General features: G+C 37.5%; 1 protein-coding gene across 1 annotated transcript in view; it reads left to right on the forward strand.

Annotated features, from left to right (window-relative positions):
• UCHL3 (ubiquitin C-terminal hydrolase L3) overlaps positions 1-14818 on the forward strand; it is a 41048-nt gene that overhangs the window by 21712 nt on the left and 4518 nt on the right. The gene's annotated exons all lie outside the window — the stretch shown is intronic.

The following is a 14818-nucleotide window of genomic DNA, read 5'->3' on the forward strand; positions in this document are numbered from 1 at the left end:
TACCTAATGTGTTAGTGTTTGAGACATGCCTTAATCTGATTTCTGTACTGAGCAAATTGCTAAAAAGGTATTAATACAGTAGAATTGTTATTCTGCATCCTATGCTTAACTATAAAATCTGCATGAAGGAATTCTGATTCCTGGGATGAAACATAACTATAGAGGATATTCGCACCCATAAAGCCACCCACAGATTTAAATAACAAGTTTATAAGAAATAACACAAGTGAAAAAATATTTCTACAGTTTTGCATCCAACATCTCTACCAATCAACTGCCATAAGTTTGTTTGTTTGTTTGTTTATTTTGTTTGGTTTTTTGCATCTCTCCAATCCATAATGCTTCCTGTGCTGTTCTTGCACTATCTGTAAGAGACAGCAAGCAGCAGGGTATAGCCAGGTGTGACAGGTGATGGCTGAGGTCACAGTCAGCCTCTTGCTCTTAGGCAGAAGAGAAAATTATTTGGCTCTCTCCTGTTTGGTTTTTTTTTCCTTTATCATACCACTAATTTGGAAGGAGAAAAGAAAAGAGTTTACAATTCTTAAGACTTGCAACATTTTACCAATATGGCTGAAGCGAGACAGTGGGCTAAAACCCCTCAGAGAATTGATGTTGCATCAACTGACTTTGCTCGAGGAAGCACTCCAAAAATACAGTATTTGGTGTGCAACAATGCTGTTCAATTTATTTCAGAAAAAAAATCTTGTGAAGGAAAAACTATTTGAAAAAAAATCTAGTCATTTAGCCTTTGCAGAGCTCCCTAACCTTTGAAATTTTCTTCTTTTTGTTGTGATTACACTTTTTTTTTGATCACAGAAGTCACCATTGTGATAATCTAGCTTGACTTTTGCCTAACATAGACCATAGAACTTTAAGTCTTCAGGGAGAGATAAATGACCACTAATTTTGGAAAGATTTTTTTGGGGGTGCTCTAATCTCACAATTTTTCTTGTCTTTACCCGTATGTCTTGCAAAGTAATACTCTTGGGATATTGTCCATTCTTAATCATGGGTTAAACTTACATGGAGAATACTGTAAATATTTTTTAGTGGCTGCAGAAGGACTAACTAAAATGACTGGCTCTGATGTTGATCTGCTGGCAGATGTAGCCCAGTTTGGTCTGTAATCTCAGTCTCAATAATATTGGTGTTGATAATTGTAATGTTGGAAAAGGAGTAGATCTGTGAGGACTGGAGTTTCTGAATCTTAACTTTCTAAGAATTTGCATGTTGGTCAGGTTTTTGTTGCATGTAAGGAATATCTAGTTTGGAACAAGCTTTTCTTGCAATCGAATTGCACGCATCTCTAGTTCATGTGAATTCTGTAATGTTGGAGATGAGCTCATGAAGCATCTTCTGCCTCTGTGGAATTCTTCCTTTGTCAGATCCCTCTCCTCTGTCTGGCTGCTTATCTTTTTATAAAAATATGAAGGAACTTAATGTCTCTCAAGGTTTCACCACCACCACCAACAAAGGCTTGAAATGCTGTTGAGAAATTTAAAACCCTTGTGAAGGAAAGAGGAGGAAGAGGGTTTTTTCAGACAGTGTGATACATAGATTTAATATGCATGTTAAAAACCCCAGTAATGGTAATGACTAAGGAAGAAGAACACTTAGTTTTAACTGTAATACAGACCCTTTAAAATACTGTGTTTAATTCAATAATGAGCAATTATTTAAGAAAAACAAAGCTGCAAAAGGTGGTGGGGAAAAGTGATTGATAGATACTAAGTACACCCTCTCTGAGAATAATCTTAAAGCTGTAATAACCCTTATATTGCCCACTTGGCTGGAAAAGTTGTACATTTTATTGTTGCTTCAACCTTCTCCCACCTCTGCTCCAGGGATTACTCTATGGGAACTGTATAATGAGCAGCATGTTGGGACGAGTCCCTGCATGCTTATGGAACAATGCAACTGGGCAGATGCAGAACATGTGCCAGGGCCTCTGATCCCAGGCTTGTGCCTATGAAACAATGACCAGGACTGAAAGTAAGCTACCTCCTTCTGTTTCCCAAGTTGCCAGACATGTTGTTATGTAGTTAAAGTTCATTTTATCTCTGTCCCAGTGCAGCTGGCGTTTCTTTCTACACAGTGACACAACCTCAGAATGGAGAAAAAGAGAAAAGCCCCTGTCCCAGCACAGGTTGTGAGCTGATAGGCAGGGAAGCTTCCAAAGAGGAAGGTAGCATGGGCTTGAACATCTCGCTGCAAGGATGCTCTAGACCTGAGTTTCCAGATAGATGAATTTTTGTGGCCACTAGCAAGGTAATCAATAATATGTATTTCTGTTTAGAAATGGTCATGCAATACCAGGTACTGCTTTGTCCTGTCAGGTCCTCAGTGCATTACACATGGACTGAAATAATTTGCTGGATTGGGTTCCACAAACAAGATGAGCAAACAGGTCCCTGTTTCTAGAACCTGACAGGTTTGGTGTGAACCAAGCCACGAGCTCTTCAGCACTATCAAACTTAGGCACTTTTAGGTACGTGCAGAAGCACAGCTCTTGGTGCCTGACAAACTTTGCAAGTGATTCCTTTTAGATCTTAGATTTTAGTAATAGCTAGGAGTGAATTTTGGATTGGGGCAGATGGTAATTGCCTGAACATTTTCTGGACCTACTCCATGAAGCTTTTAACTTCTTTATAATGTATTTTTTTGCATTTCAGACAATAAACTTTATGTGCTTACTGGTTTATATGACAATAACATTGAATTCTCTTTCAGGGCTTTTGTTTTACCACTTCAGATGTTTGACCTATTATAATTTTCAGCACAGGAATATGCTTCTGTGATCTTTTCTTCTTGTGAAGTCAGACTAGTTCTTGCTTTTCTGCAGTTTCTAGCTGTTAATAAATTTTGTTTGAATAGGGTGTTTCAAGTTAGGATTTGTCTTCCATATTTTAAATTAAATGTGAAATGTATGAATTACCATTCTTTTTTTTTGAGATGTATATTTAACATTAATTTCATAGTAATATTAGCATGTAATTCTAATTTAATTTTAATATTCATTTTAAATCAACCTCAGTTCACATAGCTTAATTTGTGCTTATTATTAAAACCATGCATAGAATTTTCTGGTTATTACAGCCTTGTTAATTAGTTTGTTAATCCAGTATTAAGTTTGCTTTTCTAGAATTCCTACATATTGTCTGCTGAAATTCTACTCTTACAGATGCAAAAGTATATTTTAAATAGAGGAAAAGTTTCTCGTTCTCTTAGTTTATCTCACTAGGGGACCCACTAGTACAGGAAATAAAGGATAAAAAGATTCAATGAATGGAAGTAAAAATCAGGACAAATACTAACTAGATATACTAAAGTGTTCGTTTCCCCAAATAGTATTCTATGGTGTAAATTCAGTTTTGAAAAGCTAAAGTATTTCTTGGTCTCATTACATTCAGGCAAGGGTTTTTTTTTATATTTTCTCATTATTTTAGCAATATTGGCCAGAAAACAAAGAAGTACAATGTAGAAGAATGGTAGAAGTATAGACTTGTGGTAAAAATGGTAGCAAAATTAAAAGAAGGCTCTCTAAAGAAAATATTTCAATATTGTGGCTATCCCTCTACTGTTGAACAATTCTTAAATTTGGTATTGCTCAAAATCTTATTAACAATTTCACAGTAATTACACAGGGGTCCTTAAAAAGTAGGATTTTTTTTCAGAGCAAAAGTATACAGTTTAACAGCTTCCAGTCAATTTTTAACTATTTCTCACTAAAAAGATACTACAATTCAGATTCTTGGAAGACTTATCAATCCTGTCTGTTATGATGGCAGCACCTTACGAAATTGTAAAACATAAAAGTGTCTCTTGCCTTTTATCATAAACTGTCTGGTCAGCAAAGCTCTTAAACTTCTGCCTGACAGCAGGTTCTAATCTCACAGGTTCCTCCCTGCATTGGAAGGTCCGTGGACTATGAGGAATTCTAGAAGCAGTCTTTTATCAATCATCTTTTAAAATTTCCTTAAGCAAGCTGATAACAGATCATTTCTAAAGCCATCTGATACATTATCTAAATGTAAAAAGTCTCATTTTAGATCAGTTCTTCAAGTGAAGCATATGAAAAAACCCCAGTCAGTAGTACAGGTAAACTGTAATAGCAATTAAGCTATTGTAAGACATTGCTGAATTCCTTTTTATTCATGTAGTTCCATTTTTGGATTGGAGGTTTTCTAGTTTTCTCCTCTTTTATTAGGAGCTGATGAGATGTAGGTGGATCAGAATGCTTGAAATTAAAGGAAAAAACCAAACTGTGACAACCCTGTGGAAAATTGTGTTCTCTGGACAGTTTATGAGATTTGGTAAAGTTCCATGTCTTTGAGCTTTACAGTTTCTACTGTACTTGATGCTTGCTCTTCATGAAAAATCCTTAACCCTATCTTCCTTCTTTAAGGTCAGCAATATGGGAGCAGAAAGAACCAATTCATTGTCCCTCTCTTGATAGGAAAAAAAAAAAGAGAACTAACATTAGTTGCTTCAAAAATAATAAATAATGCAAAGAAAGTAAATAGTTTTAACTGGCATTACAGTGACTTGACTAATAAGAGTGAAAATTATTTATTTTTTCAGAGAAGCTATCTAATGCTTGGGTTTTCACAGCCCGTACTGCAGTCATTCCATTGAATGCACCATTTGGGACATACCTTAAGGAATTGAAGTTTCTGTTCTGCCTGCCCTAACTTTGCAGGTCTCAGGGCAGATAAGTGGGGTGTCAGTGATGAGTTAGTGTGTTAGCTTGTGGGTCTCTGCAGAGGCTGGTTCTAAGACCTGTACTATCAAGTAGTCTGTCAGTGACATGGAAGACAATAGCAGGGTGACCAGGTTGCAACTCCTGAGGAGACAGACTATGCAAGGGCTTGTCCTGACAGGACTAAGGGCAATGGCTTCAAACTTAAAGACAATGGGCTTAGATTGGACATTAGGAAGAAATTCCTTACTGTGAAGGTGGTGAGGCAATGGAAAAGGTTGCCCAGAGAAGTTGTGGATGACTCATGCCTGGCAGTGTCCAAGACCGATTTGGGTGGGGCTCTGAGCCACCTGGTGTAATGGAAGGTGTCCCTGCCCACGTGGGAGTTGTAACTAGATGATCTTTAAGGTGGGCCCTTCTAATCCAAACCATTATTCTGTTATCCAAACCATGATTCTGTTACTAAAATACACCTCAAAGCTTACAGGCAGTGGAAAAAGATCAGCAGATATTAAAGCACAAGACATCAACACAGGACAATCTGGATCGCCCTTTAGATTAGCTTCAAACAAAGGAGTGTTTTTCTGAGGCCAAATAAAAGCTGTGTAATTAGCACAAAAGATTAACTTCATTTCTTGACAGAAGGCAAGGGGTTCTCTGAGAGGCTCTAGATAACACTGGGGATTTTTATATATTCCAGGATAATAGTGGATGAAATGTTGAAGATGAGCTCCTGGTTTGGCATCATGGCCAGATGAATGATGTAATCTATTGTTCATGTTATGTCATCATTGAACAGGACTAAGAAGTTTGCATTTTCATTTATTATGAATTTTAGTAAACTGTATGAATATGCTGCTTATTGTCTCTATGTAGCTATAGACAGGATTGATTGAATTTTTTATTTGTTCTGATTTTTTTCAGTAGTTAAAAAATTGTTAAGCTTGAATGTTTGATTTTGTTTTATGAGTATGCTCTGATCCATGCAAAACTTGAACTTGTTTGGTCCTGTGGCCTGTGTGGGACAGAAGATCAAAACTAAATCATCACAATGGTCCTTTCTGGTCTTAATATATTTACTATAACTTTGTCAGTTGGAGCTGAGAGTCATTTTTAATACTTCTATGGTCTTTCTTCTAATAGTAACAATTTGAATGGTTTAACATAGTCCCACTGCTTCCACGGATACTAAAGGGATCCTGAGTGTTAATGGCAGTACTGCCACTGGCCTGCTATTTTAGAAGAATAGGTGAAAAACTTAGGAAGTTGCATACCTCACCACGGTAAGCTTCCCTTTTCCTTTGCTTTCCTTTTATGTTAGACATGAAACAGTAAAGAAAGACTCTGGGTTCTGTTGCCATAGTTACTTGATTCATCTTAAATCCCAGAGCAGCACAGTCTAGCTATCCCAAATTGCCAAAGAGCTATTGCTCACAGCCCTTGTAGCTGTAGACAAAACTGATTCATTCTCTTTCTGAATGATTTCTTCTATTAAATGATGCTTAAATCCCCTCCCTCCTCACTTTCCAACACTGTCTCTTGAATGAGTCAGTTATTTTGTGTTCATGTTGTCAAGTTCCCTGGGTGTGAATAACCTCTAGTTTATCTGTCTGTAAACTTCAGATTTGAACAATGTCTTTGCTTATTTGCGGTGTTCTTTCATCTTTTCATTCAAATTCAACACATTCTTGATTATTATCTGTGTGATTTGAGCAGTTGAAGGACAGTATACTCAATAGTGGACATTTCTGCAGTTGCTGTTTGCTGCAGTTGCAGGGATGCTATTTCAGGTTTCAGTGGGCTAAGTATGTTCTTTTTTAATGTTTATGTAGTCGTCATCGTCCTCGCTGTCTTCACCACCATGCTCATCGCAGCCTCAGGTTAGCCACAGCAGAACGAAGGCCTCACCATTGTGTCACTCAGCATCCCTCTCCTGGGCCAAACGTAATCATGTAGGTCCTGCAAAGGCTCCCAGTCCGTCAGTCCGTCTGCGCCGGTGGCGGCCCTTGATACGCCTTCCATCTGTCGGGCTTCATTCTGTTGTAAGTGTAGTCCATCTTCAGTCTTTTCTTACTCTGACACACTGGCCTTCCGCCACGTAGCTTCAGTCTTGAAGGCATCATGTTTTGTTGGGGTCTTTTCTCAACCATTCCTAAGATTTCTTTCTTCCTGGTTTGTTTTTTTCCCTTTCCACCATGTCAGACAGCAAAAGTACATCATTCCACGCTTTGCTGTCCAGGTATTTTTGATTCCATACATATGCTAAATCATTTTCAAAGCATAAAAGAAGTTTACCTTTCATTAACTGGCACTTTTTTTTGCCATAGGCTCCACATCCAGCCTCTTCTTTTCACCTCATCTTCATGATCTTTCATTTGGATCTGCTAAATCAAGGGGCTTCTAATTTTTTGCCACGTGGTATTATTTCTTCTGTGTTTGAGACCTGGTTTTAAGTTCTCATATCCTAAACCTAGTCTCCTTTTCTTTGCTTAACTCTTGGTTAATGGTCCCTGGGTATTTCAATAATGATAAAATATTTCCTTTAATCCCAAGGGGCTGGTTACTTTCTCACTTGACGTCTTGTTTCTTCATATAGTTTGTACTCAGACATTGCAGTTGAAAGGGAAGATGTTCCAATAAGAAAAGCTTGTCATCAAATGAAAACTTTATTCCTCCTTCACTCACCGATCACAAATGTATCTTGAAAAATAAAATTATATGTACAGAGTAGCCAATGTTTCTAAATGGCCTAATGGCCACCAGCAGAAACGTCAAACTGAAGGAGTCTTTTAGTGCTATTTCATCCTGCATTTAAGGAGTGATCACACTTCTATTCATGTAATGCATACATGAATAGAAAAATAAATCTTGATGTATAGAAGTTAATGCTCTTAAATGCAGAATTGGGACATTGATTTTGTTTTTATCATTCTTTGATACTGATCACATTTCACCTGTGTTCCTGGAAATTCTTCTTTGAGATAGGTGGGTTTTTTACAGAGGTGAAATAACTACTCTAGCTGTGGTCCAAATAATTTTCTTTTTCATTCAGATGTGCCTTTGCACATGTGGAAACCCTTAATGTTTTACTGATATTAAAAATTAGTGTCAAATGCTTCCACTTCTTTATCGCTTTTTTATTTTCATCCTGATAAATATCTCAAGATGAGGCCTTTTCCCAGACTCTTTTCTCTTCATGCAAATAGTAATTGCTTTTATTAAGTATCTAGCTCTCATGTAATATTCAGAACTATGGACCATTCTTGATGTTATCATTTGGAGCTAGTTAAATATTTTGGGATCTGAGGAGTTGTGAAGTTAAGTACTGACTTAAATTCTTCCCAACTCATGCTCCTTACCCTCATTTGTTTTGCTGACATTAACAACATCTGACATTTTACCTGGGGATTTTATTGTTTAGCAAACCTTGAAAAATTCTATGTCATGTTTCTGTAATTTGAAACTGGGATCATGTTTGAATTTGACTTATCTGTGCTTGTTGTTAAGAAAACTTCTTGAAGGAGACTTGAGCTTGAGTGTGCCTGCTTAGAACAAAAGCATTAATTGAACATGAGTTTACTTCAGCAGTAAATAAGTGATGACTTATCTAAGACATTACAGCATAATCTGTTGTCATTATAGCAGAAAACCAAGCTGAGAGTTTTGTTAACTTCAGAAAATGTCTAAAAACGAGTCCTCATCCACTAGTAGCGAACATTTCCTTTAAAAATGTTCAGAAAATTAGTTTAGCTTTCAGTACAACTCTATTTAGCAAAGCAGAAGCTTGCTTCTGAGAGGTTTTAAAATATTATACCTTAATTCCCCCGATGTCCTGTCTTCATCCAACAGATTAAAATTTCAAGGCCTATACATAAAGATTCATCAGTGAATACTGATAAATACTATATAGTCTGGTATGTATTGGTGACTAAATGTTGTTCTCATCTTTGCACATTCGTATAACATGCCTTACAAGAAAATTAAGACCACCTTTTTGTAAATTAGTTTATTATGGAAGAAACCAGGCAGCATTTTTGGCATTAAAGCTGTCTCCGTTGGCTTTGTAAAATTTGAATGACAAGGTGGTATTTAATGTCCTGTCAACAAGTAGTATTAGTACAGCTCTGATATTCTCCTAGCTGTACAAAGAGGCTGAACTGCTCAGCATTGCATGAGACCAGCATTGTATGAGAAATGTATGAGCACTTCAGTATTGTTTTTATTAAGAAATCTATGCTCTTGAATTTAAAGGGGTGGGAACATCCTGTATATTGTGTTTAAAATGTAGTTGAACTTTCTTGTAGTTCTGAGTACATTTCTACCACTAAAACATTGACAAACAGAAAAAATATTGTTTCAAAATCTAGAGCAAAAGTTGTGATGCTGAGAGGCTTTTTCTAGGCTCCTTAAATAAAAGCAGTTTTCCTAGCTGAAAACTTTCCTTGACTTCAATGGTGGTTGACCTTGGCTGGACACCAGATGCCCATCAGGCAGCTCTGTCACTCCCCTCCTTTGCAGGCCAGGTTGGGGAGAAAATAAGAGAAAAAAACTTGTATGGCAAGATAAAGGCAGTTTAGTAAAGCAAAAGCTTCACATGAAAGCAGGGGAAAACAAAAGATTTATTCTGTACTTTCCATCAGCAGGGGATGTCCAGACACTTCCTGGGAAGCCAGTCTTGAGTGTGTGTAGTGGTTGGCCAGGAAGACAATTGTCACAATTACTAATGTTATTAGTTCCTTTTCCCTTTTTCCTCCTCCTTTCTCTTAGCTTTCATATCTGAGCAGACCTCATATGATACAGAAAAATCCCTTTGGCCAGTGTGGGTCGCCTGTCCTGGCTGTGTCCCTCACAGGGCTTTGCCCGCCCCTCTCCTGCTGCCGAGGGTGAGATGTGAGACAGGGCAGGGATGCAGGGCCAGCGCTGCTCAGCAGTGGCCACAGCACTGGGGTGTCACAGCCCCTTTCCAGCTACCAGTGCCAAGCTCAGCAGTGGGAGGGCTGCTCTGGGGAAGCGAGCCCCATCTCTGCCAGACCCAATACATCCTTTTAGAGCAGGTCTCTAGATGAGTTAAGGACATATATTAGGAGGGGGGGGGGGAATTGAAAATACTGTCCTGAAGCGTTCTGTACAAATCTGATAAATTGCAGTAGATGTGGCAAATTTTTAAGATAAGCTAACAGCATGCTTGTTTAGTAATGTTGACTTTCCCTCCATCCTCATCACTTTGTCTTCCAGATCATCTATTCTTTCAGTGTTTCTGTTTGCCTTAGGGTTGCTGCCTTTTATATGACAAACTCACTGCAGTATATTGAGCATGAATAGAGATGTCACTGTTTTGTGAGAAAAAGCCAGAAACAGTCTTGAAAACTTGTGACCATCATTCCAGTGGTCTTTGTTTTAGTTGCAATACTTTAACTGAGACCCAAATGCCTTTCACAGTCCTACACAGTGTATTTGCCCAAGCACATCCCATGCTGCAAAACAGAAGTTACAGATGTCTGATCTATTCAACAGCAATTGCATCACTTTTTCCATTTTACTTCAGAATTTATTGAATATAAACCATACCTAGTAGTCTTCTTTTTTGGATCTGTTTTCCTTTGGCTTCTTGTAATATCTGGTGTAGATAAACCTCTAAGGTTTTTTTCTTCTCTTAAAACTGTAGATGCTTTTGTCATGATCTTTCAATTGGATGTATCTGTATTTTTTTATTCTCGAAGGTTCTGCAAAATTCTCTTCCCTATCAGTCTTCAGTACTCTTCCATAACTTAACAGACTCCTGATGCCAGTTTCTTGACTTAACACCAAGTGACTTTTTCCTTTCCCAGTCACTACCTGTATTGCAAAGTATTCTACTAAACTGGTTCGTGGGGCTTCTTGCTTTGCTTCTCCTTTCAAAAGCAAGCGTAAGGGAATAATAAAAATACAAGATATAGTTGGAAGAAATTGCCTGAAAACTGTCATGTAACACTGCATCTGTTCTTATAATGTGGTCTTTCATAAATACATTTTAAGCAGGCTGTGGTAAGGCTTGTTCAGTGGATCCATGAGAGCAAGACCATTTTTTTCCTCAGTTGTAAGTTTGTCACAGAAATGAAGTTCTTAGGAAAAGAAACCAGTTGCACATAAACTTGACAAACAGTTATGTCTTGACTGAGCAACATTTGAAGATCAAAAGATTTAAAATGCATGAAAGTTGAACACCAACTTTTAGATTGGGATGATGGTCTAAGTGCAAGAGAAACTGTGCAGGTGATGAAATATACTTTATTAGACAGGCTGACACGATTGGGCAAACAGTGATGTGGCATTGTACCATTGAGTTTCTGAAGGTTAGTGCAACAACTGGAAAGACTGGTTTAGTTCATGAGGAGAGGGCAGCATGCACTGGTGAAAGGTAAAACTAAAGGAATTTCTTAGTACAAGAAGGCATAGGAAGGGTTATCATTTATATTGTGAAAACTTTGGGAAATGCAGTTTTAATTATAGATTTGATTCCTGCTAGAGGAAGAAATGTAGAGGTTCTGTTTCAACTAATGGGTATTGACCTGAGACAAGTCAATTCAAATTGATTTCTCACAAAGGTCAGCACTTGTTTATTATTCTATTTGAATGTCCAGGTTAACAGAGACGGCAGTCAAATCCTCTGAAAAACAGGGACTCTGATATCGAAGTACTTTTAATGTGATATCCAGAATTAGAGGGCAGACAACCTTGGCAGTCTCTTTTGTGTGTGCAACTGAGTATTCATGAAAATATTCTGTGTTATTGTCATTGAATGTTACCTTAATTCCTTGGAAAAAAGTTACATTTGAGATGATGTTCTCAGAACCATCACTTTGAGCACTGAACTTATATTTTTCTTCTTTAAATCAGTTTTGAGTCTTCTGGTTTTTATTTTTTAGCATGTTTTTAGTTTGGAGAAGTAAATTGGAAAAATTATTTCTACTGACCCAAATTACCAAAACTTACTTCTTATACTATGATTGCAACCATAACAGAAGTTTTGTGAGCTACTCAAGGTGCTGGTATTCTTCCTCTTTATGTCTTTCCTGCATAGGAGAGAAGTATACATTTCCAGTACTCACCATGACAGCTCTTCAGAAGACTTGAAAAATGAGTCTTGAATCCCATAGGTCAGTTCCAAATCCTAATTAGACAATCGCATAATTTATACTCCCACATCTTTCTCCTTGTGGTTCATACACACATGTGGTCCTTCAAATGTGCTTTTTTCCTTTTGCACACTGACTGGGCTTTTAAGTGAAAAAAATTAGAGGAACAGATAATCTGAACATTTGATTGATGTCTGTGCTACTGTAGTCTTTGACAAGAAGAGCAGTCAGGAGAAAATCCTCTGTAACTGTTCTAAGCAATACTTCGTGATTAATGTGCAGGAAGACTTCTTAAAGCTATGCTCCTTGTTCTTTTAAACATTCACATAGACACTTTATTAGAAACTTGAAAACTTGGCCAAAGGTGTAGCTTTTTGAGGAGACCACAAAAGACATCTCCCTGGAGCTGACATGCCCACTTTTTTCCATTCCTTTGAAATTTAAAGTCTTCTGGTTCAAGTGTTAGAATTTCTAGGGCTTCCCAGTGAAGTGGAAATTGGCCTGAGTAGGCTTTTCATGTGGTGTCTGTGTGTGTTTGAGTGTGCTTGCACACATATGGATGTGTTGGGGGCTTTTTCCCTAAGGAGGGGAGGAGTGGAGGGATTTTGAATCAGATTCATCACATTGGGAAAGATTAATCCAGTTACTTGTTTGCTTAAGTTATGAGCAGCAGATTTTTATGATACAAAGTTTTAGGTCATTGTGACTATTTAGATCTTATTGTTTTGTTGTGCTTATGATTATGCAAATTTTTTCTGTCAAAAATTATTGAAATCCTATTTTTTCAAGACATATAAAAATCAACTTTACTGCTATCTAGATTAGATGGAAAGAAATCTTAATGGAAGGAGACTGCATACACTAGAACATATGGTAGAAAACTTAATAATGGCATGGCACTTTCATTCTCTCTGGGATTGGGGAATCAAAAATGTAAAAACACAGCATTTCTCACGGTTTATGGCAATAGCACACTGAAAGCATGTTATTTAGATTAGTCTTGTACAAAAACTCAGCAGGATTCTATAGCAGTCTGTCTCTAAGTAAACTTTATGAAAAGTCAATCATGCTTTTTTTGATGGCTTACTTATTCATCTTCTTTCTATATATAGCCTCAGCATTCCAAGCATGCCAATGGTGTCTCTCTAGAGAAAGGGTGTTTATTAGAATTTGACAAAGAACTTAACACCCAAAATGGTCAAAAGGGCAACTATATGTTGTTTCTAAACGTAGTAAAAATCAATTCCTGAACATCTCAAAGTCCTCAGAAATAGTGATGTACTCTCCTGCTTCATGTCACCTTGAGCCCAGGTAGAGTATGTTTAGATGTAGGCTTTAAATTGTTAAGCCACCTCCTTCCTAAAGTGACACTAACTGGCAGTGGTCTTCTTCCTAACCATGACATTTCTTAAACCCAGATTTCTTAGTTGATATGTTTAATTGATAAGTGAACAGCTGTGAAGTGGTATGTCTATGAAGGGAATTAGGTGACAGTGTGGGATTTTACAAACCTTGCCTGCCTGCACACTTTTGTAGCACTACAGTTTAGATGTCTGTAAAAAGTTGGGTGGTCAATAGCAATAACAACAATTGGACATTACCTGCTGTCTTGTGTGGTTTTATGGAAACTTCTGGTTTCCATAGTTTGCAACTGGAGTAGTCAAGTTCTTGGGGCTGTTTGGTTTTGCTGAGTCCTGGCTCTGTTTGGCTTTCTGTGGAACAAAATTATCAAAGGCCATTTCACTCAGACAGCTTGAATTTCTGGTGGAAAGATCCTCTTGCCCCTTTGATATCAGATGCCTCATCTTCAGTGGCCAGAATGCATTTTCTCCATTCTAGGCTCTCTGAAACAGTGATGAAATAGGATGTTTGTGCCTTTCACACTTCTGACTGGTCATGGAGATAAATCTTAAATGAGAGTGAAGGGAAGTTGTGTGGTATTCTGTTTTCTTTTTCTTTTTTTCCCATTTTTGAGCTTGCTGCACAGAATTTCTGTAAGCTGTTAGCATTTCCTCCACAGCACTGCATTCGTTGGCCTTCTTAATGTATTTGAAGGACTTGTGGTGACTTCTTGTCCTTCACTCTGTTGTTCTGGTTGTTTGCCAAATTTCTTCAATTTATATCATCTTTTAAAGTCTTTTTTCATGGCCATCAAAAAGGAAATTTTGAGCCCAGTCTTTAGAAGATGATACAACTTTGAGGTTCTACAGCTTATTTTACACTCTAATCTGTTTTTAGCAAGTTTTTACATTTTTGGAGTCTTTTAGAAAATTCATGTAAGCCTAGCAGTAATTAAAGATGAAAGAAAATTCATGAAATACATTTTCACACAAGTCAGGTTTTTGATAATTAAGAAAACCTGAAGTCCTTTTTCCCATTTGATCAAAACAATATCATCTTAAATTGTGTTCAGATGCAGACTGGACAGACTGATAAGGAATTAACACCATCAGTTGCTATTAAACACAACAGTGGTGATAGAGCTTTTGGCTCAGAAGTGATGAATGATCTTCTGGCTTACAGGTTCCAGCACCACTGCTCAGCAGGTGCTGGGAACGTGTGTTGGTGGAGCACCATGCTCTGGATGCCCACAAACTTCTGCAAAAGCTTTTGCTGCTTGCTGTAGTTGCCAGCACAGTACTGGGCTAGGTAGATCTTTACTCACTGTAACCATTTTTTATGTTGTGTAACTTGGTGCTGTCACTGCATTTCAGTCCTTACTGGGTATAATGAGTATGATGCCACTTGCAAAATTCAGTCTGGGCACCTCTGGCTATTATCTTTCCTCCCCACCTAAGATGTGTTTGTTTTGACTGCCTGTGAAGAGGAAACTGGTTAACTGGGGTTGGCTTATGAGGAAAAAATTATTTTGACCAGTGAATATTTTCAGTTCTGAAATATTACCATTTCAGAGTTGAGTCTTGCATCACTTTCTTATGGGAGATAGATTAGTGAAGGATTAATTATTTATATGAAAGTCTATTTTTGATGTTTATGTATTTGA

This window comes from Ammospiza nelsoni, chromosome 2 (assembly GCF_027579445.1).
Source record: "Ammospiza nelsoni isolate bAmmNel1 chromosome 2, bAmmNel1.pri, whole genome shotgun sequence".
Taxonomy (NCBI): Eukaryota; Metazoa; Chordata; class Aves; order Passeriformes; family Passerellidae; genus Ammospiza; species Ammospiza nelsoni.